At 37.1% G+C, this 26727-nt stretch overlaps 1 protein-coding gene across 1 annotated transcript in view; it reads right to left on the minus strand.

Annotated features, from left to right (window-relative positions):
* Window positions 1–26727, minus strand: part of LOC140142011 (alpha-1,3-mannosyl-glycoprotein 2-beta-N-acetylglucosaminyltransferase-like) — a 111926-nt gene that overhangs the window by 48573 nt on the left and 36626 nt on the right. The gene's annotated exons all lie outside the window — the stretch shown is intronic.

Consider the following 26727-nt stretch of genomic DNA (forward strand, 5'->3'; position numbering starts at 1 on the left):
TCTTTTTTGTCTTTCCAGAAATCTTTCTGTTCATTGTATCTTAATAGACGAATCCAACAAGCCAAGTCATGGTAAGGATTTGGTCTGCCATTACTGGGTCTCCGCAGCACCAAACTGGTGTTGTGACTGCCCAATTGGGTGGATTAAAGGTGCTTAAAATTTGATGATAAGATTCTTTTGTGTTGTAAACTGTCATCATTCTTTTGTCTAAGTGTAACACGGATGATAGAATGCAGTTTAAAATACCCTCCAAGGCCACATCATTTCACATTTTAGGTGAGATGGAGCCGCCGGGGGCCCAGCTATGGCTGCCACTGAGGTGTAGGAATGCGTGAAATTGGATTCGTCTATAGCTCATGAATCTTGAACATATGGCAACATCAATAGAACAATCTTTTCATACAAAAATATTTACTATTTTCAGTCTAAAGACTTTAAAACTGAAGCAATATTTGACCAGAATTGACAAATTTGTACAGATTGCTTGATTGATCAATCATATGAAATCGACAAAAATAGACAGAAATTTTCAAAAAGTCTACATCTAATAATACTTGATCAAATTGTACTCTTTCTTATTTTGATGTCAGTACAGACATGAGTGCAATTATACTTTATTTGACAATCTTGACAAATATTTAACCGTTACTATGACAACCACTTGATAACAACACACCTCTGTTCTCTATTGTTATTATATAACAAAAATACAGCAAAAATCTCATCATGCACGGATTGTGAATTGGTAAAATTCAAATTTCCTCCACAACGGCAGAATTTGATTGGAATGCCCATCCAATTGTTAGAAATTATGGCGGTCATTGAACGAGTATAGGTGTTTGCCTTCAGAATAACTATTTTTAGACACACTCAGTGCTTTACTAAATCAGAAAAACTAAAGATTCATCAAACATCAGATTTTTGCATTTAATTTGTACTTTTTATTCTTTAATCAACTTTTGATGATACAAAATTAAGAAGCACAGCATTTATATGGTGAAACATTTGTAATATTTAGTCCAGTAAATGGTGGCATTCAGTTTGTTTATTTGCAAGAATATTTTCATCATTTTTTTATAACTTTTTTATCAAGTTTATCTCCAGTTTTGTCACTTCTTCTCCTTTTCTTCATATTCTCCTTCTTTTCCTCTTCTAATCCTTACTAATTAAAAGTCTTGATTTCCATCAGTTGAAAAATCCGCCAAAAATCACTCTACTACTCATGGTTATATAGTGATAAATATTTCAGCTCCTTTCTTCATACTCCCCCATGATTATATTTCTTCTGAAAACCAATTTCAATTAAAAGTTTTACCCTTTACAGCACCACTCTGGCATAGTACTTAAAGATTTTTATGTGCACTTTAAAGTATAATAAATTGGTAAAAGAACATATTTTTTTCAATGAGCCATGAAGAAAATGAAATGACGATAAAACCTGTACGCATAATGGAAACACAATCAAAAGCAGGTAGCAAATTGCCAATTTAAATGAGCCATGAAGTATCCAGAAAGGTATAAAATTGCATTTTCAGATATGGCAATCTCTCAATTTTCAAACTCGGCATGATTTTTGCAGATGTGTGCTGTTTCATTATTAACTACTATCATCATCATTGTAAGATGCAATTAAAATTTGAATGCAATAAAAAATGACAGATCTAATTGAATCTAATAATGAGAACAACCCACAGGTAATATAGACTAAAGCACAGTTGTTATTGGATGTATGTAGGCCAAGTTTAATATCTGTAGCTTAATTAATTCAGATTCCAGACAATTATAAATTTATATAACGAATTCTTCTTAATTTTACAAATCCTAAGAGGATGGTATTTTTGTAATACCTTCAATCCTACAATAAGCCAAAAAATTAAGGTACCAGTTATGTTCACCCCTGTATATCCTAAACAAAGACAAATATGTCAGAATTGGAACGAGAGAACTTGTGCCGTGCTTCCATTGATTAGCACATTAAAACTAGCGTTTCATTGATTAGAACACAAAAGTGCAACTTTTGATTTCGTTTCTTCATTAGGTTTTAGATCACCGTTTCTTTAATTCTCAACCAATTTCAACAAATAAGGTCTTAAATCAGAGCTAAAGTGTACAGGTATTTGATGCTTGTTTTAACTTTGACATGCTTGTCTTTATTTAGGATATATAGGGGTGAACACAACTGGTACCTTAATTTTTGCTGAACCATGAAATGGTATCAGCCTATATGAGTAAATGTTACTAGCTTACTTAGTTACTAACTTACAGTAATAAGTTACTAGCTTACTAAGTTACTAGCTTACTAACTCACTAACCATTTGGTCTGAAATGGACATATCTCTAAATGCCACGAAGGTATGACCCCATGAGGGGTGTCATATGAAAGAGGAAAACATAAAGAATATAATAAAAATATTTTCAAGCATCAGAGGTCATCCAGGGGTCAAAAAAGGTCATTTTAACCAAAAATGCTCGATTGAGCTGAAATTTAAATGCAATGATCCTTATGACATTCTCAACATGTTTAAAACATTTCAAAATTTATTTAAGGTCATTAAGGGGTCATAAAGGGGCCAAAGGTCAAGGTTTTCAAAATGCTCCAATTGAGCTGAAATTTAAATGCAATGATCCTTATGACATTCTAAACATTAAAGAAATATTTTTAAATTCATTTAAGGTCATTAAGGGGCAATAAAGGGGTCAAAGGTCAAGTTTTCAAAATGCTTCAATTGAGCTTAAATTTAAATGCAATGATCCTTATAACATTCTTAACATGTTTTAAATATTTTAAAATTCATTTAAGGTCATTAAGGGGATCATACAGAGGTCAAAGGTCTTTTGAAGTATATTCTTTACTTTTCTTCTTTCATTAACACCACTCGGGCGGTCATACCTTCGTAGCATTTCGAGATTATGTCCATTACAGACTCCGGGTGACAGTGGTATAGGCCTACCACAATAAACTGCCGAAGCCACATGGTTCAGCTATGGTGCGGTTATCACTCTAGTTTGGCTTACTGTATATCCTACACAACTAGCAATAATTGGTAGTGCCAATGAAAAATGATTAATTTATATTTAAAAAAACACCCAATGGGCAAAAAGCGTAAGTTTTTTGGTAAATTTTTATATGATATTTTGGACAATGCAAGAGTGTAATTATTCATTATTCATTTTATGTTTGTTTGTAACATTGACCATCTTAGTGCAGGATAGAAAATGCTTTTTATATTTTGATATGAAATAAATTAACCCCCTGAGCCTTACCTGCTGATCTGACATTGCCTCTGATTGGTCAATTATGTGATATCTTCACTTTAATCCCCAATCAGAATGGAGCTTTGCAAATAATTCACCCCTTTTTTGTGTGTGTGGTGAAATTATTCTAACAATGTTGCTGATTGGCCCAATTTATAATGAAAACTTCTTTTGACCAATAGGCAGGTAGTTCTCATGGGGTTAATCAAAAGGTAAGATAAAACCACTCTGCATAATTAAGACTCAAAATTAATAGACAACCATTGCTGGCATGTTATTGAAATTGTTACAATAAATATTATTGAATAATTCCATTTTTAGGTCAATTGGTTATTAAGTTATGAATAGAATATTGGAAAATATCATAATTGTTCACTTCAATATTTTCTTTTTATTACTCGAACAAATTGCCATTTTTCTTACGTACACATGCCCAGAATTTTACCCCTTCCCCCTCTTACGTACGCTTTGTAGGTAAGTGAAAATGGCAATAATTATTGATGGCTCCTAAGATCAAGGAAAGGCAGGGATGACATCGGCCAGGATATATCGCGATGGTACCAGACCTGATCTTGAGTGAAAAAAGCTGAAAATGCTAAAAAACAACTGAAAAGCAGCGTGAAAGTGAGGTTAATTGGGCTGCATATAACAAGAGAACACATAAATTTGAGCAATAAAAAAGCTGAAATCTGCTAAAAAGCAAAACGTTTCAGGTCTGTAGTATAGACCACTTGACATGTGACATCATTGCCTGGTAGTATGCGCACGAATTATGGCAATTTCCATTGTTCATTGCCCTGCAGTGTGCATACACATCGTAGTTTGCTCAGGGCACATGCATTTTAAATCGCCCACCACATTTCATATAGTACAAGAAAGCCATTGAACATTGTAGTGGTTCGTTCAAGCATATCGATAGACCAGTCCCTCACCTCTGTTGATTAACAATGATGTCAAGTGGTCTATACTATGGATGTATACTAATAAAATGGAACCTGAAAGCAGTGCTAACGCTCCTAGTAAAACATGTAAATAACATGCACACACAACATTTTAATTCCTAACTTTGAAATTTAGTAACAAATTTGAAAAAATGCATTAAATCAAGCAAATTTTTTTCATTACTTTCATATCCTGCTGTCACAAACTTAATATATTATTACTGTATATTACAACTTGTGAACAATTGTATTGGTTTCTACATTATTTAACAGAAAAATAAAATAAAATTCAATTTTATTACATTTTTGTACCTTCCTTCCTGCATGGGTCGATGCAATATTCTGTTCATTTTCTTGTGGTTTAAAATCGATATAATATCTCAAGCAAAATTTTTTGATTTAAAAAATGCTTTTTAAAATGACCATAAATAACAGACCTATTGATTAGATCTTATTGATTGGAAGATGGAAGGAAGAAGCACGCATGGTGGAGATATTGAGTGCTAGATACAAAATAAATCACTTTTTGGATGTCAGCTTTGACCCCTGGGCTTAATTTGACCTGCATGTAGATAGTGGCGGTGCCAGGAATTTTTTCCAGAGGGGGGGCATTAGGGGGGCAAAGTGAATTTTAGGGGGGGCAAAATCAACAAAATTTGCACAAAATTACCGCAAAAAGTGGAAATTTTCGTATTTTTTAAGTTTTTGTCTGGGAGCAACCGGGGGCAAGAGTCCTGACTGGGGGCATTTGCCCCCATGGCGGCACCACTGCATGTAGAGGTTTTAGTTTACTTTAGCTCAATACAAAACAGTGAGGTACAACCACTGAAAGTGATGCTTCCAGCACCAATTTTTACTATTTTGCAGGGGTGTGTGTGTGGGGACGGGGGTGCTTATGTGTTTACCCTCAAAATGCATTTGAGTGATACTTGCTCAAAATTGCAGACCATACGTGTAAAAAATACCATCAGCAGTTGATGGGTAAAATTCAGTTTTGTATCATACACAAAATAATCAGATATTTTAGTCCACGGTTAGGCGATGAAAACACCATACACACGTCCACGGTTGTCTAACATCAAATTTGGATAACAATGAGGTTTGGAGACAATATGAACATTGCAGACATGATATTAATATCAGGATTCTATAATTGCAACATACATGTCGACATAAATAAATTGAAGATAGTGCTACTACATTAAGACCAATGCTGTAGGTTGGATTTGACCAACAGACAATTATTTTGTTCACAATGAAATAACTAATTTGGAAATATTTATGTTCTTTTCACAAACACAACTATTAAATCAACAAACCAGACAACAAACATGCTAGTCCAGTCACCAGACTGGCCTCGCATTAAAGTCAAATCACTAATACGAGCCTGCCGAATTCCCCGACCTCATCATCGCCACACATTACCAACAGCAATATTTAGCGACTTGAAGCGGACAGTCCTGCACACACACAAAAAAACTCGCACAAGGGAGACGTTGAACCAGCATACTTATAAACAAGTACGAGGCTCAGGAGACCGAATCATTCTTCTCCGACAATTGGATTGGGTTTTATGAGCCGAGCTAGGCACAAACATCTTAGCACATCTAGTTTAACATGTTCGAGATAATATACAGTGTATGTAGTTGTAATGGAGTGCGAGGTGTTGGGTTTATATTTTACAATCAGACGAAGTTAATTCCGTAAAAACATCTTCTTTTTTAATCTGCGACACGACAATGCTCCAGTTGAAACCAGAGGGCGATATAAATTAGACTAAAATCTCCTCTTGATGGAAGCAGAATAGGTTGCCCCCGGCAACCTTCATCTCTAAATCTCCTCCACGAGCTCGCTTCTTTCACTTCAAATCTGGCTTGATTTACATTGTACCGTATGGCACGTGCCGTGTCTGGAAGAGAGATATATTTGACTAGACCTGCAAACACGCCAGTTACTATGGACCACAATGGCCTCATCCCAATGGCATAGTTCAATAACCTCAATTAAACAATCAACAGTGCTAAATACGACCTCAAGTTGCAGAGTATGAGTTTATGTACTAAAATTTTTAAAGGTCATTCAATGAATGTACAAATGAATTGGGGTTAAAGAACTGTGCCCTGATAGATGAGCATGTTGTGGATCCTAGTGAGTGAGAATTCTGTGTAGTAATTAACACTAGAGGCAGTTAAATCTGAGATCTTGGAACAACTGCTTATTGTAGAGAGCTATACAAGCTTGCATTATAACACCAGCCTTCGTTTTTTCCCCTTATCCGATGAGTGCTGTATTATTTATAGTCGAATACTTATCTCACACACGGCATAATAAGTTTGCAGTGAGTGCCAAGAATTGACGCATCTTTATTCAATCGATTAGAATGTTAACCATTCAGCTATTCCAGATGAAATCCATACACCCTCTGTAAAATACACAACCTTATTCTACCACACAGGGAGTGTGAATATCAAATGGGGTTACCTGAATGGGTGATTCCATTTGAAATACACACCCCCTGTGTGGGAGATTAAGGTCATATCTTCCATGGGGGTGTAATATGGATTTCAACTGGAATATCCCATTGTTCGCTGAATTACCTTATTGAATTGTAAGTTGTAAACTAGTCACAGTTCTAAGATGAAACAGAAACGTAAAATGTTAACTAGTACAGTCAGTGTAGTGTTTCTATTTTGGTTACCTAATAATGAAGCTTTAGTACTTCCAGATAATATTATCGCACAGCCCCTTCTTTTGCACACACACAAAAGCACTTTTTTTGAGTCCATGTACACCTATGTTCATTACATATATTATACACAAGTGCACTAGAAATTCTGTGTCATTTTTTGACATGAAGAACAGCGTAGAACTAGCCCCGTTCACGAACCGTGACGCCTCTCGAACAGCGAGCAGCGAGGAACATCATCATACAGGTATCAGAGTACAGCTCAAAAGCCAGTGCTAGAACAGCCTAGCTTCTCTTTTGATCTTAACTGATGTATGTAAAGTGCGACCTTCAACACGTAAAATTCGGAAGGCTAATTAGCATAAATGTTAGTCCCTGATAGATGCACACATTTCTCAGGGGTATGGAGATCGGTTATTTGCACAATAAATACAATATTAAATCCTTTTCTGGCGTGTTTGTGTATAAATGATATGCCATGGTTGTGTTTTTATCAGTATCAATATGATATTTTCCCCAGGGAGGCATGGAGATGAATTTTAAGAGGGGGGAATTAGTGATGTTAAGTTTTTGACTAGTTGAAAGGAAATGTATCCTGCAAGCTAGGGCTGGTTAAACAATAATTTTCAAGGTTCAGTCAGGCCCGCCACACCCAGTAGTGTAGCCAGCACTTTGTCAGAGAGTGGGAGGGGGGGGTGGCAAGGCAACTTTCAAAGGGCGCAAACTTTGACAAAAATGGTCAAAAATGGACTAAAAAGTACAAAAGAACCCCTAAATATCTAAAATGTCAGGGCAGCTAGCATCCCACTGGGGGAAGGGGAAAGGGAGGCTTTGTTTCCCCCTCCCTTGACTATGCCAAGGGAGTTGGCTAGTTACAATAAACTTTATTATACATGAACTAGGAGTGTATCTATGCAATAAACAGATTTACCTCCTGTGAAATAGCCTGGTCCAATATGATTGATTGATTGGCTGCCTAGCTACGGCTTTATGCAAGGCCAGTGACGTTTAGGGTCTATTGTTTGTGGTAGCCAATGGGAAGTGGTCAATAACATTCTGGCGCTGCCCAGGTTTCCAGGAATTAGGCCCATTTGCTAAATGTCATGGAAGGAGTAGGTTGGTTCAATTTGAAGAAAATTTTTTTCAAGTTAAATCCAATTCTGGATTACAAATAAATGGAGATACTCCTGACGGATATGCCTAGGAAAACTTTTGAGTAAAATGTGCCCTATTTCACCTGGGGGTAATATTGTATTAAAAGATCTTTACTTCTATTGCACACATAACCAGCTATACATGATATTTCTTCACATGCTTACTTGCAAAACAATATTGCGTGCCATTAAGCACCTCCACATGAGGCTTATGGAAATCAAGTTTGATGCTATCATGTTTTATCTTCATTTTGATCTCGCTAGTATCATGGACAACCTGTACTTTTACCAACTGGGATCAGTCTTATGTTCTGAATAAATACATAAGTCCTTCCAATAAGTAGGTCTCTGTCATCTGCTGTTATCTACTGTGCTATTCCAGTTGAAAAATATATACCGGCTATGGAAGACATGACCTAAATGTTCCACACCAGTGTTCGAATTTAGGAAAAATAAATGGTTGTCCCACGGACAACCAGATTACAATTTCTGGTTGTCCTTTTAAGTTTTTGGTTGTCCGTAGGCCTACAAATGTGACTTTTGGCTAGATTTATGGTTGTCCGGCGGACAACCGAATCAGTATTTTTGGTTGTCCGGCGACTTTTTTAGTTGTCCCGGGCAACCGGACAACCAACATTTCGAACGCTGTTCCACACAGAGGGTGTAGATTTCAAATGGAGTCACTCATTCAGTGTCGTCTGCTCCAAAATGGGCTATTTCAGTTAAAATCCATTTACCCCCTATGTCCACACATCCCCTGGATTTACGCACATGGATTCTGGGAATATTTGTGTCCTTGCCCACAGAACCAAACAAAACAATTCTGCGTCAAAATATGTGGTTCTCCTACGACGCAATCAGTGCCTTGCCGGGGGGCACTCCCACTTTGGAGGTGACGCGTATGTAGGGCTGTTAAGACCCCCTTTTTCAGTGTCGCTCTCACCCAAAGACCCCATATTTTTTTGACATGTTCTGTCACCCGAAGATCCCGTATTTTTCCATTTGATCTGTCACCCAAAGACCCTCAGTACTTTTCAATTTGAACAGCAACTTTCATTTATCACTGATTTTGTTACCTATTTTTGAACAAAACTAAGAAATTTGAAGCCTTTTGAACTAAAAAATTTGATTTTCGAGGTTTTTTGACGCTGTTTTTTGTCATGTTCTCACCCAATGACCCCATATTTTTTACATTTTGCTCTCACCGAATGCCAAAAATCATGCTCTCACCCAATGACCCCATATTTTTTACATTTTGCTCTCACCGAATGCCCCTTACTGTGAAAGTACCAGCCCTACACCTATATCCATTTCATATTGAAGTGCCCCCCGGTGCCATGAAGCATAAACATATTGCGCTTACAGTCTATGAGTGTCGCCCCAAGCGGCAATTAGTTCAGAATGCACTCAGACAATTACAGAACTATTTTCCCAAATAACAGTGTTTAAGAAATTGATAGCACCCTTAATAACATATAATAGTCCCTGAGAAGAGCAATTTCCAAAATTGATTTACAGCAAACAAGCTGCCAATTTTATATAGAAACCCAATTATAAATTTATTAGCATGCCAATATTTATTATACCAAATCAATATGTACTTTTACAAAAAAAGATTGTGAAAATATGCAATCTGACTATGAATAAAATCCCTTGTGGAATGCGATCCAATTTTCTACCCTAAAGAATAAACTTCATTTCCGTTCTGCAGCGCTCGAAGAACATCACTTTCTTGATGATTAAAATCTAATCAGGCAGACGATTATCAAAAGGGCAAAGATCCTGCGGTTAAGAAGTGTTATGGGAGCATACAGCAATTAATATTAAGCGAGAAAGGGTGCCAAGTCTGTCAAAATATCATCAATATGCTTAACGAAGTTGGGGGTAATTAAAATAGATAATGACATTGTTCTGGATTATATGGATAACAGGGTTTAATGGGGGATGTATGAAGGTTTGGGCCAATCAGAAAAACATATCAAACGGTGCCAAGTCTGCAAAAATATCATTTTATGCTTCATCGGAACTGATGCAATCACAATAAATTATATTACTGCTCCACTTGTTTGGTTAATTTGTGAAAAGTGAATGAAAATGCACCAAAATATATTAATGGTAAGTTGAACGGCAAGTTTCATTAAAGATGAATGACCCAATTGGTATCCTCATTCTCCACCACTTTATACCATAAAAATTGCGATTTCAGTGTCAGGAGTTTAAATTTTAGGTCAAAGATATATTTAGTATAATGGAATAAACAAAAAAATGTGGCAGCAGGGTAGCAAAGATCTCGCTGCCAGTTCCAAGGAAGGTATCACCAAGGTGTCATGGGAGAACTGTTTCTGGGTGTATAAGATATTCATGAGTTAGAATAGGGTAAAGACCCCATTGAGGAATTAAGATATTTTACAAGAGACTGGTGTTACTGCTTGTGATATTTCATAGGCCCTCATAGGCCTATGGATATGAACTCAGGCATTCTGTTATAAAGAGGTCGTAAAAATCTAGTTCAAATTTTCACTGCAGCTGGTCCATTGCAGCCATGAAATGGGATATAAATTGTGCATCAGCCGTCATTCATATCCCATGCAAAAATGAAGTATCCACACAGATAAGTGGAAATTGCATACCGTATGTACCTAAACTAAAGCCATGATTTCTCCGTAATACAGAAAAACAGAAAAATTCACGGAATTTGGGGTTTGCTCTCGAAAATTTGAAAATGCTACAAAATAGTGAAAAACTGTGTAAAATGTCTAACTGTGTTGATTTGAAAAAGAAAACAAAGAAAAGTGATAATTTAGCAGTAATCAACCATTAAACAATCCATTCTAGCATTTATTCTAGGCCTACAATGTAAAATTCTGGCCGATACAGCTATTGGAAGTACCCACAAGACAATTGATGATGCTTAATTTTAATGGGGATGTTGATTGGAGACTACAGTAAAAATGTACATATAATTATATAAGACAAATTACACTTTTAAGAACATGCTTGTATTCCCTTTTCAGTGGTTTATAATGTAAAACGGAAAATCACGGAATCGTCCAATTTGTAACACAGAATTTAAATTTTGTAACACAGAAAAATCATGGCTTTACTCTAAACGCCATGGGGGGTATCTTGAAAAGGGGCTGTTTATTAGAAGTGAATTTTAAAGGAAAAAACTTTTTATAATACGACTTCTGGAATTCCCAAAATTCAACATGGCGACAACCGCACAGGAACCACATATTATCGGAAAACACTACCGAAATAGATCTGTAAGTGCATTTTTATGCAAGAATGCCATTTATTTTGTTCAATTATATGCACATTCTACTATATGTGATGAATTGGATGGAAGCATAAGTTAGAATAGAATTTGTCCATGAAATTTCACAATCATGATGTGCCAGTTTTAAGCTTACTTACAATGATTACATGCTATGGACATGGAAATTTTCTGTATTTTGGTCACTTTTTTCTTAGGCATTTAATAGAAGGGGAGCGTTTAATAGAGTAAATACGATATCTACTTGAGAGACAGGTGTTTGTCAATTATAGTCTTCTTCCAAAGTAAAACGGCAGTACCTACAAGTGAATAGCAAAACAGATACAGCCCTCTTACTTGGGAGTGTATGAGTAGGGAATAGAAGGGCAAGGCTATTGACAGTTCACCAGGAAATGGTGCCAGCAAATAATGCAAAATGTCATTAATAATCTTAATGAGATTCATTGCAATTAAAATTAATGACATCGTGGCTCTGATGGTTTTCTAGATCGTGGGTAAACTGGAAGCGTGAAGCTATCAATATGATGAACAGGAGCATAGACCTAGATCAGCAGTCAACTAGAAATGGGGCCAAGTCAGGAATTCATTGCTAATTATGCTTAATTGGCTTACACACAATCAAAATAATTATGTCATTGCTCCAGATTGTTTTTGCATAATTTTTTCAGTGAAAAGGCCAATAAAATGTTTTTATCATTTGACATGTTTCAAATGGAAAAATTATAGGACCTACATTAAAATGTTCTAATTAAAATTTGTAACCCCTGGATGACCTCGGATGACCCCAAAATGACCATCCAAAAATTTGGCTCTGAATATTGACTGTACCCACCAAGTTTCATGCCCATACGAGTTTTTACTAATTTGACCTCAGATGACCCCTGGTGCCCCCAAAATGACCTTCCAAAAATTTGGCTCTAAATGTTGACTGTACCTACCAAGTTTCATGGCCATATGACTATTTTTGCTAATTTGACCTCAGATGACCCCTGCATGACCTCAGGAGACCTTGACCCACTAACCAATACAAACTTGTTCTGTCTGGGGTCAAGATGCACCCACCCACCAAGTTTGAGGAACGTATGACCCCTAGTCTCTGAGAAAAGAGGTAAATAAGGAAAATGGGCCCTCTGACCTCAAATGACCTTTTACCTCAGTATATGACCTTGAACCTCACCCCAAAAAAAGTAGCCAGAGTTTTTGACCATGACCCACCTATCCTGAAAATCTGAAGTCAATCCGCCCATCCATGCCCGAGATATCGCATCCGGAAGGAAGGACGGAAGCACGGACATTGCAAAAACAGTATGCCTCGCGGTGGAGGCATAAAAATAATAAAAAACCCAATCTAATTAAGTTGAGAACCTGTGGCCACTCTGCACCCAATTAAACATTTTAGTTCTTCAGAACATTATAAATGATAGCTGTCCTTCGTAAATGGTGAAAAAAAAAATATCTGAAATCTAAACACCCTTTGCGAGACAGATTACACATAATATCCATTAAATAGGTATGCTAGGTGAATTTAAATTTGCCATCAAACTGCATCATTTTATATATCAAATTAAAGCCCTTGAGTAAACAAAGCCAAAACTGAAAACCATTTTTTCATAGCACTTTCCGTAGCAAAGTTACATCTTGTCAAAGATTGACTTTCATCAAAAAGTTTCAGCTAGCAAAATTCCCCAAAACGGCATTTCGGGGTGTTTCTAGATCTTAGTCTCATTATGATAGCAGCTTTTTTAATGGAAATGCTATCCAAATCCCTCTAAACTTCCATGTGCGGGTGACTTATCACCATAAAAAATCATATATTTGGGTCAAGTGAAGTATAGAAAACATATTTATGTAGGTTTCTTTCTTCGGGCACTTGTTTTAAATTTCTATGTAAAAATGCATTGACATTGTTGGCGAATTTGACTGACTAGCAAATGTGTTAACTAAGGTTTGCCTGGGTTACCTACATTAAACCTGTGCAGTAAGCACACCTGCAATCTCACACAGGTGTCATCAAGCGACAGTCATTCATTAATTCTACTTCAAGATACAAAATCAGTTGGGACTTCCATACAAAACCATGAATATTTTACCTGGGCTGAACAGGATCTAATGAACAATTTATCAAGGGGGGGATCAAGGGGGATTCTATCAAAAAATGTGACTACAATTGACCCACAATGGGAAATTTGTCCTGATTTCTCATTTTGAATGGGGATGGGAGTAACGGAAAATTGCCCTTTTATGTCCCTCCCCTGGTGTTGCCACTAGTGGCTGGGGCAAATAGTGCCTAGGCCCGGCATGAACATGTATGCCCTCAATCTTTTTACTTTTACCGATGACATGGTACAGATCCCTCTTCTGTTCACTCACCGTCACAAAAGCAACAAAAAGCCACTATCTGGGTGGTTCTCCTGGATGGGGGAGGGCGCATAAGTAACCTCCAAACCCCCAAGCATTTGAGGTGATAGGAATCTCTGCCCATAGCCCCATTAAGTATTCTTAGGAGGCGTTGACTTTTAAGTGTCTTTTTCAGATTATGCATGGATTCACCATGGAGGTGATAATATGTTGCTATTAATGCTTACCTTATGAGCCGAGTTCATCAGGGAATCCAGCGGGGTGTGAAGGAGAGGTGTGGACTTAATCAAGATTATTTCATTGCACATGTGGAAAATATTTGTCACTACACGTATACACCTGCTTTCCTTATTTTGAATATTAAGCTTTAAGCTTCAAGTGTTAAGTTACAATGGTCCAATGTTTGTGCGAGTACAAAAATATGCTTTGATGTAACAGTGTTACTACCTATACTTCCATTGCACTGGAAAATGGACAGAGGATCATCCAAAGTTGAATGCTTGTTCGTGGCAGGAGCTGAAAATGTCCTCAAGTGCAGTTCATTACACACACAAACAAACACACTTCTACTTGTAAAGACCTGCAAATAAGGACCTTTTTCCTATCCAGTCAAGGACCTTGTACATGAGAAGCTAAGTACCGAACTGTGGACCCATCAGACTTTTTGCTATAACCATCTGAGACATAACCCTACACCAGCAAATAAAACATGGTGTAATATGCATTTTACATGCAACATACTGGTAGTAGAGTGAACTGAGGACGTCCTCAGTTGTGGGTGTCCTCGATTGCTGTGCTAGTTTTTGTGTGTGCATTTGCAATTGCATGTCTTTGCAATGCACTGAGGGTATTGAGAAGGGTTTTCTATACTGGAAAATGTTAGAATCTGGTATTGATATGACAATTGTATGAGATACCATTACCAATAAAAGACTTTTTGAACACAAAATGACTCGAGGACAATACTGCAAATCTGGTTTGCTTTCATTTTCCCTTGATAATTCGCTGTCATAGTGCACGTTAGTAACCATTGGTTACTTCTCCAAGCCTGGTCTCATACACCTGTTCCGAATTTTGATATGCCATAGGCTTTGTGTTGTGATCATTTTGATCAGCGGTTCGTAACAAAGAAAGCGTGATCCAGTTGACCTGGCAACGGTCATATTGTAACGTGCACTACGACAGCAAATTCATATTGTCCCCAAAATTAGATAATTCACATGGCCTAAACATTTTTGTAGTGAATTCAACAAGCGTAAACATTGATCTCAAAGCTTGTGAACTTTTTCCCCATTCATACAAAACTTCCAGCTGCTTATAAAGCATATAGCATTGACTTAACAAAACATGTCGCCAACATTGGTATTCCGCACCACAGATGACATTTCTTTCTTTCTATACTGTGCCTGCCAACCCATGTGGGCACAGTGCTGCGAGAGAGATTGCTAGATCGCAAATTTTAAATAACATAATTTGCACACCTAAACGTGGCTTTATGTCAACTCGCGTGGATATGATGTATCCGATGAAGCGCAGGGTTGGCTCCTTGGGGTGTTTAAGAACTCGCAAACGAGAAGCTGGGAACTGTGTGATGGGATGCATGCATGATAAAATCGTCAGCTGTGTGGAGACAAATTTGAAAGGAATTTTATTATGAATTTGGATTTATTGCACTCACAACGGTTTATTTTGGCTTTGGCAGATCAGGTTTTAAGGTTCTACACCTATTATATACCCATCAATGAATCCTATTTGATTTCACAATTAGAAGAAAACACAGCAAAGCAAATTCTGGTTATATGAACAGTCTCCAGGCAAAAGAAAGCAATATAATTCAAAATCCTTGTCTGTTATGACTATGAGCAAAGAGAGCCTAACCAGTCCGGTCCGACTGCCTGATCAGGAAGTACTGCCGAATCAGGCAGCGTGTTGCTTAGTCAGGCAGCATGGTATCCCACAATGCAATGCTCTATTTCAAATAGAGCATCTTTTAATATACCGTTATTTCTTGGTTTAGAGTAAAGAAGTACGTAAAATATATAACATTATCAATGAATGTACAATTAGTAGTAATTTTTCATCAATTTTAGTTTAAATAAAGTTAATTTGTATATTTGAATCAAATTTTTAAAAACCGTTAGAAATTGTTTTGTTATTTAAGGGCTGGGGTATGAACGTTTGGACAGTATTTATTTTGGGACATCAGAGCACATCAGACATATCGAATTGCATTCTGAATACGAAGAATGTCATTCTGATATCAAATAATTTTGATTTTTGAAATTGCAATTTAATACACATTTTTATGGCAAATCATTAAAATTGATATTTTTGATATTTAACAGTACTTGAAGTAAACTTTATAAATCTGATGATTTATACTTAAAGTGTATGTAGGTGGGATGAAAAGCCGATGATCAATTGAAAATTTTGACCTTTCGTATTGAAGATATGGATTTTTTTTCCCAAAACACAAAAAAAATAGGTCTTTTTGGGAAAAAAAATCCATATCTTCAATATGAAAGGTCAAAATTTTCAATTGACCGTCGGCTTTTCCTCCCTGCTACATACACTTTAAGAATATATCATTAGATTTATATAATTTACTTCGAGGACTGTTATATATCAAAAATTTGAAAAATATCAATTTTTATAATTTGTCATAAAATTTGTATTATATTGTGATTTTCAAAAATTATTTGATATCAGAAAGACAAGCTTCGTATTCAGAATGCAATTCGATAGGTCTGAGGTGCTCTCATGTCCTACAAAAAATACTGTCGAAACGCAATAAACGCTCATTTTAGATCCCTTAAAATTATTTTCCTCCCGGTGGAATTTTTTTCGCCTGGTGAAAAATTTTCAACTTACATGTAGCTCATGTGTGTCAAAGTAAAATTTCCACTGATCTTTTATAAAATCACCATGAACAATTTAGTCCTTAGTCTGTCAAATTCGGAAGGGTTACCAAAGCCTGTGTTGCCTGACTCGGCAACATGCTGCCTGATTCGGCAGTACTTCCTGATCAGGCAGTCGAACCGGACTGCTAACTAGAAACAAGATTTGTCAGATAGACAAACAACAATACAAACATGAAATTCATTGGGCGCAGCTTCCAAGTAGCTAGTGGACGCTCAAAGCGCTGGCATACGCAAGCACATGCTTAAACACGCCGGAAAGATGTGCAAGTGCGAAACAGCTACCTCATCACGTTGACGTCACTGCCACATCAGGATATTATAGACATAGTGCGGAATAGTCGCACACACTAGCAACATGTGCAATAGAAGACATGCAGTTGTTCATTTTAGAATAAGGGGAGTTTTTATGATGGTAACTTAATTTTTGCTAAAAAATAGTTTACAGTTATTAAAATAATATACTAAGAATGAAAATATATGATAGGAATTTGTGTTGACCTCTACCATGTGATAGACGACAGGCAGGTCCAATATTTTGAGTAGTGGCCGATATCCACTATGACAAGTTTGAAGTCTTTTTAACCCCCTGAGCACTACATGCTGATGTAACATTGCCTGATTGGTCAATTACATGATATCTTCACTTCAATCACCAATCAGAATGGAGCTTTGCAAATAATTCACCACAATTTTTTGCATGGTGAAATTATTCTAACAATGTTGCCAATTGGCACTCCAATTGATAATGAAAACTTCTTTTTGACCAATAGCGCAGGTAGTTCTCATAGAAAGTGTCGCACAAATGTGGACCAATGTAACATAAAACTATCCAAACCGTTACATGTGTCTTATGTATCAATTTTGAGTTTGGGCCTGTAAAAATTGACGGGGGCCATGAAGTTTCGTTGCTAAGGGTCTGTGTGGTTCCTGAAAATACTGCAAACACACTACTTTAGTATATACATAACCCACACAACATGCAAGTACTTGCACTAAAAATCTAGCTGATACCTACATGAGAGCAACATTTTTATCACCAAGCACAAAAACAATGATGTAAAATGGTAAAATTCCTTGTACACAGTCCCTCAGATGTTTAAATGGGCTATTCCAGTTGAAATCCATACACCCCTGTGGAAGACATGACCTTAATCTCCCACACAGGGAGTGTGAATTTCAAATGGAGTCATCCATTCAGGTTTGTCACCCCATTTAAAATTCACACTCCCTGCATGGGATATTAGGGTCATGTCTTCCATAGGGGTGTATGGATTTGAACTGGCACAGCCCATTCCTTAACAGGGCTTTCATTAACTTGTTTCTCAAATGTCTAATAATACTGACCAAGGACATTCATTCCTATCTACTGTTTACATCACCAATATTGAGCCATGCACAATAAGACAGAATCTCTAAATATAGGATGTCTCTCTTATGTATTAATTCAATGTCACATGAACACTATAAGGGCTGTGATTCAAAGCTTTTGAAATATCCTGAAAATAGTAAAAAATACAGAAAAAAAGGTGTGAAATTGGGCAAAAATACCCTAAAACAGGCTGAAAATCAATAAAATTGTGTAATTTTTTACAAATCACACCACTGTGTATTACTTTTCACAGATAATAAAACTCATGCTGTGATACAAGCACAGGCAAACTAAAATTTCACGGGTAGTTCATCACGCCATCCAGAGAACTAGCTCAGTTTGCTGACCGTGATGCCCTCTATTGCCAGCGCAAAGCTGAATATGGCTTAGAAGGGGCATGTTGGCACAGCGGTACGGGCTCTGCCTTGTAATCGGTGGATTGCGAGTTCGAGCCCAGGCAGTGCCATCGTGTTGTGCTCTTGGGCAAGGCGCTTAACCTTACTTGCTTCTCTCTACCCAGGGGTGAAATGGGGAGCTGTTATGAAATGTCCATTGAGCACCACCCAAAGGTATGCGCATGCCTTTGGCATTATATGACAGCTGACATATTCTAGGGACAGCGGAATTAATGTAAAAGTGCTTTGGTACATGTGAAAGGCACTGTGTAAATACCAACATTTTATTTTTTTTATTTTTTATTTTTTTGAGATATACTTTGTTTGCCTCATAATTGGCAAAAACTCATAACATTGTGGATTGATATAGACTTATGGTAGTTGCAGTTTGCATGATGTAGTGTGAATTTAAGCAAGCGTAAGTTGGGATCTTTGATACACACAGTAGCAAAAACCAAATTTTTTTTGTGCCCATTATAAGACAAACAATGAGGACTGTAAAACAATATTTCTGTGATGTAAAATTGTTTGAGATTTGGAAAGGAACATAATTATTTGGAGGATGAATTTGTTTACCAATTGAGATACATTTGTTTAAAAATACCTGTTCCAGCAAAAACATGCATTTCTTGCTTGACTGTAACTTCTATGTATACCAGATATGTAACACATGTACTTGTCTGAATCCTAAAAATTGCCAAACGTCTGTGCACGGCATTAAGCATCTAAATGGGAGATCATCCATGGAATAAGATGGGGTATCATTCCTTTGACTTTTTTGCTCTTTTTCTGCTAAAATATCACACAAATCCAAAATAAACAAAATATCCAGAATTTTTTTTATTTATGGCCCCAGATCCAAATTTCCATATAGATCAGAATTTCTAGATAAATCTGGAAAAGTTACATCCCCCACACACACATAGCACTAGAATCCTAACCATGAAACATGATCCCTAATGTTTATCTTATTATAGTTTTCAGCACAGTTCTTCAGTGGTCTGCCAATTTGGCGCAGTTTATGACGAACATGAAAGTGGGGTTCTGATTGCTAATTAAATCACGTCATCATCATATCGGCACCTCATTCGCTGGTCAAGCTGCGTAGCATCGTGTGACCTTGTTCTTTTTATGCGATAATCAAATGGACATCGCTGAAGGAATTTGCTGAATAGTATAGTAAATTATTTGAATAGGATACAGTTCTTTAACCTCAGTATGCTTGTACATTCACAAAAACTCATACTCCACCATCTCGAAGTTAAAATTTTTCAATACGACTGTTGCATGGAGGTTGATGGACATGAGTTCATTGGGCTATTCCAGTTGAAATCCATACACCCACTTTTGGAGAAATGACCTTAATCTCCCACACAGGGGATGTAGATTTCAAATGGAGTCACCCATTCCGGTAACTCGATTTGAAATTCACGCTCCCTGTGTGGAAGATTTTGGTTATGTCTTCCATAGGGGGTGTGTAGATTGTAACCGGAACAGCTCATTCTGGGCTCATACCAAACAGCCTCTTCAATATATTGCAGTCTTAATGTTTTCAGGCGATAAGAGGACGCGTCTTTGATCCTCACCTACAATAACGACCAAACCCAAGCACTTAGCGACCTAAATTGAACAAGTGCTGCAGTATGAAATGCCTGTACAATGATTTCTATTGGTAGCATATTAGAGCTATCGTTTGAGAGATTTTAGCATTGATGAATGGCATGGGCCTCAAGGGAATAACCCTATTGCTTGGTTAGGTTATGTGGTGGGGGTATTAGATGTGAATTGGATCGAGTTTGGAGCATGCTGATCTATCTTCTCCTTTTTGTAATTAACAGATAGGTATCTGATGGTTGAAAGTTCACAAACTTGAGTTTATTTGAGGTCATGAGGGCATAAGACACAAAAATCAATGATCTGCCTTTGAAAAACGCTGTTAATAATGTATCATCACCAAATTTTGTTCGTTAGGATCGCTAACAAGGAAGTGATCATTACACTTGGGGCTTGCAGACTATTTGTGACCAGATCTAGTTCAATCAGGCTAAAGTCGGCAATAATGAAACTGAGATATAAGCTAAAATGAGGAGGAAAAAAACAATAAAAAGCAATGGATAGAGAGAAAATGGATATATAAAAGGTTCATAACTTTGCAACCAGGTATTCAAGAGACCTTACAATTTTGACCTTTTGACCTCGGTCACAATGTTTTCCTTTGAGTTTTAAATTGTTATCAATAAAATCCTTCAAAGCGAAGCTACAAATGACTGTGTAGCATATCAATTAGATGGTTTCTAGCTTGTTTAGCAAACTACCTGCAGATTTTTGACTATTGAAGGAGTATAAAGGTAAGATTTGTGTACAAATAAGGCCTGAATCAGTGGAAATGCATACTCGGATCACTCAGATCACTGACATAGCATTGAAAGTTGATGCATGATCATGCATCGCAAGACTTCCAAATTTGGCACTGCTGTCGTTCTCTATCATATAGAACTGCAAAAGCTTAAGAAAATCATTCCCACCATGGTTCGAGCATGCATTTAGAAGGCTGTGATTGGCTGAATGGAACCTGCATTGGACACAATGTTGGTAAGCTTAAAAATTACACTGACCATCAGCTTTAACATGTTTTAGGCAAGCTAATTTTTATCACTGTACCCAGGCTCTACTCCCAGGGCTTATGTTATATAGTTACTAGCCATCTACAGTGGTGTAGCATGAGATATCCTGGGGGTGGGGGGGGGGGGGGGGGCACAGACCACTATGGGGGAGGGAGGGAGGGAGGGAGCATCACCAGGCCCTAGGGGCACCCAAGCACCTTTTCTGCAATTTTCCTCAGGGATTTTCAAAATTTTAAATCGATTGACAGGGGACATGATGCCCTTTCATCTCCCCACCCCTGCAACCACCCCCACCCCACCCCTATGATGTTACACCACTGGCCATGTATTTTCTCCTCATTTGCTTTTGTAATTTGCTTATCTTCATGTTTGCTTGCTCTTATTTAGAGAGATTAAAATGGGAAATCATGAAATTAGAATTCTTGTCATTGCTATCAGCAGTAGATAGCAAAATATTCTAAAAATAGTACCATGTCAATCAGCTGATTTGCATAGTAAAAACCCCTTCAAACTGAAAGAAACCAGTCTAATTAAGTTTACCAATGTCCAAATTTATGATTTATTAAATAAACATAAAAACATAAAAATTCTTTAGAGTGCACACCAGTAAATAAAAGTCTCCTACACCCTGGGAGAAAAAAAATCAGTGTTTCAAACAAGGAAACGTGCAATACGACTGAATTAAATCCATTAGAAAAGGCTTAAAACCCAACTATTAGGCCCTGATTCATATTTAATCCTCATTTAGGCCTGGGAAATAGATTGTCTGTGAAAAATGAGCAGGATCTGACTTTTTATTACAATTTGGCTAAACTTTCAAAATGTGTTACATTTCAGAAACACCAAGCTATTCGTAAGGTGGCGTGCTGTATGGGCTATAGGGTGATCTAGTCGGCATTTTTCTGGGAAAAAATGCTGGACTCCGTATATAATTTCTACAATAGATGACTTCATCTGACCTTCGACTTGCAGAAAGGGTAAGTTTTGAAGAACTGAGTCGCTCTGGAGTCAAGAAAATGATGTTTTCCTGGACCCTGTTTGTACAGAAAGTCAATGGGAGCTATTTACTGGTGTGCACCCCTTAGGATTGAACATCAGTAAGTGTAGGTACTGAGCAAGTTAGTAATGGTAGTAACTCAATTTTAGCCTGAGTGGATCGGATTGGGTCACATTTGAGAAGCAAGGGACTGATATTCTAATGATTCATGTTAGTGGAGAGAATGATATGAAAGCAGAGTCCAATTGTGTGGAGTCAGTAGCATACGTTTAGATTCACGATATTCTGGGTACAGTTTGTTATTCTCAAAGTCTGCTTTTCCAAAAGGTCCGCTCTATTCCAAAAGCACCACTCTCTTCCGAAGGTTTGCTCTCTCCCAAAGCTGTCATTTTGAAGGTCCGCTATTCTGTATACTTTACACAACCCTCAGGTATAAGAAATTGTCTGTTATGAATTACAGACATTGAAAATAGTACGTTGAACCCACTTCTCTGACCAATTTTTTTGAACACAAAAACATATGGATTCACACTCAAAAAGCAAGTGCTAATGGACAGTGTAAAATAAAACAAAACAAAAAGGGAGAAAATTTGTATGACAAAACAAAAACACAATTGTTTCATTTGCTTTGTTACAAATGTTATAAAAGTAAATGCCTGCTCAGTGCCCCTTCCTCCTTATGCAGGCCCAGCTACTTATGTCAACATTTTTAGATGTTGTCGTCCGGAATCAGTCCCCACAATGACTGATTTGCACACCTGTATAGTAATACAATTCTCACAGACTCCATATTAGTTAAGTCAACTAGAACCAAATCTACATTGACAGTCGTGTAGTGGAATAAAATCAACATCCGAGTCAGCACCTGCATATATGTGATGCAATGTTATGCGGGCCAAAGGCAGTCATTGTAAAACAGAGTTATAGGATATAACATGGAGCAATTAAAAGCCTAAAATACAGTGGAAAATTGGCATTATAAAACTCATAAAAACTTATAAAAGCTCTTGATTGGTTGATAATGTATAATTATTTGTTATGTTTGTATAATCATTCATAATAATTGATTTGATTTAAGGGGGTACTACACCCCTGTGGTAAATTTGTGACTATTTTTGCTTTTTCTCAAAAACTTATAACACACTGGTGAAGAAAGTTATGTATAATATAGGGGCAATGAATCCAGTTCCTACACTGGAATTTCAGTGACACAAGACAAGCGGTTCGTTATTTAGGATAAGAAATGAGGTACCGCTAGGATGTACCTCGTATCCGATCATATATACTGAACCGCTTGTCTTGAGTCAATTAAATTTCAGTGTAGTAATTGGATTCCTTGCCCCAATAATATACATAACTTTTGTTACCAGTGTGTTATTATTTTTGAGAAAAATGCAAAAATGGTCACAATTTACCACAGGTGTAGTACCCTTAACTAATCAAAATAGCGCTTTTAGCTTCTCTCATCAATTTTAACCCCCTGGACACTACTGGTCATCTAACAGCATTTCTGATTGGTTGATAACTTGAAATGCTCATTTCAATTGCCAATTATGAATAAGCTATAAACTATTTATGGTCAAACTTGCATTTGCAGATACCCTCATGATTGGTTCAAAATTGGACACAATATTCATTTTTGCCATTCGCAGCTAGTTCTCATGGGGTTAAGCTTAATCCACTCAATCCTACTGACTATTTATTCTTAACCATATCTCTGATTGGCTCAATGCATGATACATCCCTCTTAATAACGAATCAAAATAGTTCTTAGAGGCTGACAATACTGGTTATGAAATATCTGCCGTCAGCTGATAACCATGCATGTCATTTTACTGCGGTACTTTTCAAACTGTGAAAATATTCAAGGCAGTAAAAAATACCAGTCTTTCCAGAATAGTACTTTGTCTGTGTGATTTCACCATGAATGAATCGGCCGATCCATCACCCTACACTAACCACCACATGCGACTGCTTAAAAGCTCTCAAGACGTGATGTGTTAAATTCGTATAAACAAGCCTATGGCTCTCCTCTACAAACTACCGCGGTATTCTATAACGACAACGACGACGATGATGATGATAAAGTACTCCTTGGTTTCAAAACACTTCAGGTAGCCCCTGTGTGCTATGTGATCCTTTATGATGCAAATATGAATGTTGTATGTCATGTTATGCAGAAACAAGTCGCATAACGATGACTGTTGAAATGAAGACACAATTGGAATTCTGATTCTAATGGAAGTGGTAACTGAACTACCAATATCCACAAAAGCTGTTTTATAGAAACTATTGGATCAAAATTTATAAGCATTCCAGCTTTATGTAGCTTAAAAAAGCTTGAAATTATTCAATCTAAGGTCCATTCAGTGATTTGCTCATCCGGATGATTGTAAAAATCATAAAAAAATTTTGGTACCTTTGTCATTGTCATAGATGTGCTAACATAGCCTGCTGGTGGTTCAGGCGAAAGCTGTGTATTTAAAACAAAATAAGGCATTTTACATGGACAGTATATGAATTAGCTACATGTATTTATTTATATTAACTTTGTTGATACTGCTGGTTTTTGTTTTGTTTTTTGCCAAATTTTTTTTATTTCAAAAAAACCAAATGACAATTTGAATGACTTATCCTTCACTTTTAAGCAATTTATAAACAATTTTAATTTTTTACTCTTTCGCTGGGATCACTGAATGGGTCTTTAAATGACACTGAAAAAAACTAATCACCAAGAGACTCGCTTTTGGTTTGATTCCAGATCTCAGCATGAACAAGTATTCAAGGGATGTTTAAGAGAGCGAGTGAGACAGAGAGATGGGTAGAAATAGAGAGAAAGAGTGAGAGAGAGACAAGAAAACAATTACTTCGCACTTTGGATGATGCATTAGAGTTTGCTCAACACTTCACCGTACAACTTGCATAATGTCGTACATCCATTTAACACAAACACAAGTACTTCACATTGTAAATTACACACAACCTCATGTTTATTTTTAACTCAATGCAAACACAGCTAGTGATGCCACGTACCACCTGATCCGCCCACTTTTGGCGTTTTTTGAGGAGCTAAAAAACGACTGCGTCTTGCAAACAATTGAGCTACTTTTACGAAGTTCGAAAGTGCAGTGATTTTTCCTTTTGTTGCCTTATCACCACGGGTCAGCCATTGCAATGACTGTGGCACTTGCAAGTGTAGCTTAACCCTAACCGCCTAAGGGCTTTTTGGCCACGGGAAGGGAAAGAAGGAAAGAATAATGAGAGAAAAGAAAGAAAGAAGTTGTTTGCTCTGCGTGGGATTGGTACCTGAGACCCCTCACATGCCAAGCACTCGGTCGCGACACTTTGCCACGGGTCTTGGGCTTCACTGGCCAACAAAACCGTGCCTATATATCACTTAGGCGATTGCATCATCACACCATATATCAAGTAGTATTTTGTAGTATACAGGAGGGTTAGGGTTAAGCCAAGCTTAGCTTAAAAGTATAAGCTCTGATTTTTGTACGAAAGTCCGCCCAATTGGGTGATTCCTTGCTTAAAGTCTACCCAGTTGGATGATTTCTTGGTTATAGTCTGCCCAATTGGGTGCAATTTTCCAGGTGCACTGGGAAATAATCCTAAATGATGGAATCTGTACTCTTTAGGTCAAAACTCTTTGGTATGTTACTATGAATAATATGGTGCCTTTTTGCACTGACTAGCAATTGGGCTTCTTGAAGACCTTCCACCGCCACCTCGGTGTTGTGCTTGCCGCACATTTCATCTAAAAAATTACGGCAACCCTGAACACATCTTGCAAACAGATGCGGAGGAGGATACGCATCATGTGGATGGGAATGGCTGACAGAAGTTAACAAGTTCAGCCCATCTGGTAAATGCTCTCTAGTCAAATACTGTTTGCTTTGCTTTTTTTAACTTGATGGATAAGGCAACTGACCTACATTTTGTCTTTTGTTATCCTTTCTAGAAACACTGATAAAGTACCTAAAAACACTGACACACAATCATGGAAGCTAGAAACACTGATAAAGCACCTAAAAACACTAACACACAATCATGGAAGTTAGAAACACTGATAAAGCACCTAAAAACACTGACATACACTCATGGAAGCTAGAAACACTGATAAAGCACCTAAAAACACTGACACACAATCATGGAAGCTAGAAACACTGATAAAGCACCTAAAAACACTGACATAAAATCATGGAAACTAGAAACACTGATAAAGCACCTAAAAACACTGGCATACAATCATGGAAGTTTGTTTTCAAACAAATTTTCAAAGCCATTATATATAATGTTGTTATCAGTAGAAAATTAACTGCGTCGACATTTAATGAAGAAAGCAAACACGTAGATAAATAGTTGTTATCATACGTTTTTGGAACTATGATATCACACCTGCAGTGCATGCAGTGAACCACTTTTAGAGAGTGTATGTTAAAAATGCACCCAAAAGATCCATTTGAAAGGGAAAAAATCAAGCAAGTTAAGGCGACAAAAAACAACAACAGAACTGTTATACAGGTGGACGTATTTCCAAAGTGGGGTCAGGCAGTCTGGATTTTTTGGTCTGGAAGAGGCTAAATTACCCTAAAAATATCATTTTTGGCAAACATATTTTGAAAATGTCCAGATTTTTTGTTTGTGTAAGCCTCAAAACACAAATTCCGGGTTGAGCAGGTCTCTAGAACAAGGTTTTTTTCCCGTTGCCCTATCCATTTTCTAGAGTGAATACAGAAACAAA

This window comes from Amphiura filiformis, chromosome 20, assembly GCF_039555335.1.
Source record: "Amphiura filiformis chromosome 20, Afil_fr2py, whole genome shotgun sequence".
Classification (NCBI taxonomy): Eukaryota; Metazoa; Echinodermata; class Ophiuroidea; order Amphilepidida; family Amphiuridae; genus Amphiura; species Amphiura filiformis.